The sequence below is a fragment of the Myotis brandtii genome, unplaced genomic scaffold (genome assembly GCF_000412655.1).
Source record: "Myotis brandtii unplaced genomic scaffold, ASM41265v1 scaffold156, whole genome shotgun sequence".
In the NCBI taxonomy this organism is placed as follows: domain Eukaryota; kingdom Metazoa; phylum Chordata; class Mammalia; order Chiroptera; family Vespertilionidae; genus Myotis; species Myotis brandtii.
This window is the reverse complement of record NW_005355666.1, coordinates 76,924-77,770: the sequence shown is the minus strand read 5'-3', so window position 1 is coordinate 77,770 and position 847 is coordinate 76,924.

The following is an 847-nucleotide window of genomic DNA, read 5'->3' as shown; positions in this document are numbered from 1 at the left end:
GAGAGAAACATCGATCAGCTGCCTCCTGCACACCCCCTACTGGGGATGTGCCCGAAACCAAGGTACATGCCCTTGACCGGAATCGAACCTGGGACCCTTGAGTCAGCAGGCTGACGCTCTATCCACTGAGCCAAATAGATTAGGGCCAATTTCCTTCCAATTTAATTAGAGAAACCTTAATTTTCCAATGATAACCCAAAAGTAAACAGCCAGTATTTCTTAAACACACCTTCAATCAAAGACATTACATTAACATTTCCAAATCTACTATAGATTTTCTATAACAAAAGCTAAAATCAGGTGAACTGAAAACTTGTTGAAATATTTAGATGTTTATCATTTAACCCAGCAATGCTCCAAAGCTTTTAAGTTACCAATTAGGCCTGTGAGGCTGGAGAAAAGGTGGAGCGGGGAAGGGAGCAGGCCCTGCAGCCCCTTCTAGGACTGCAGTTTCCAGGCCCCCAGCCGCTTGGATTTGAAACCGCCACATTTTTCCTTAGTGATAACATGCTAAAGTTTGGGTGATAATGAGTTCAGCTTCTGATAGTATCAGGACTGTTAAGTAAAGAAACTGTTCTTTCGGAATGGGGAGAGAATGCTGGCCTTGGGATCTAAAGGCTCAGTGAGGGGTCCCTTCCTTTTTCTCTGTGAAATGGGAAGTCTTTAAGGGTTGTGCCTTTATCACTGGTTTCCTCAGAATAGAGTTCATGCTGGTGTGCTTTGCACTGTGTCATATGTGCCCAAGTGATGCTATACTATAGATCAGCGGTCGCCAACCAGTGGTCCTCAGACCACTCGTGGTCCGTGAGGTCCAAAAGGTTGGCAACCGCTGCTATAGATCCTTTTT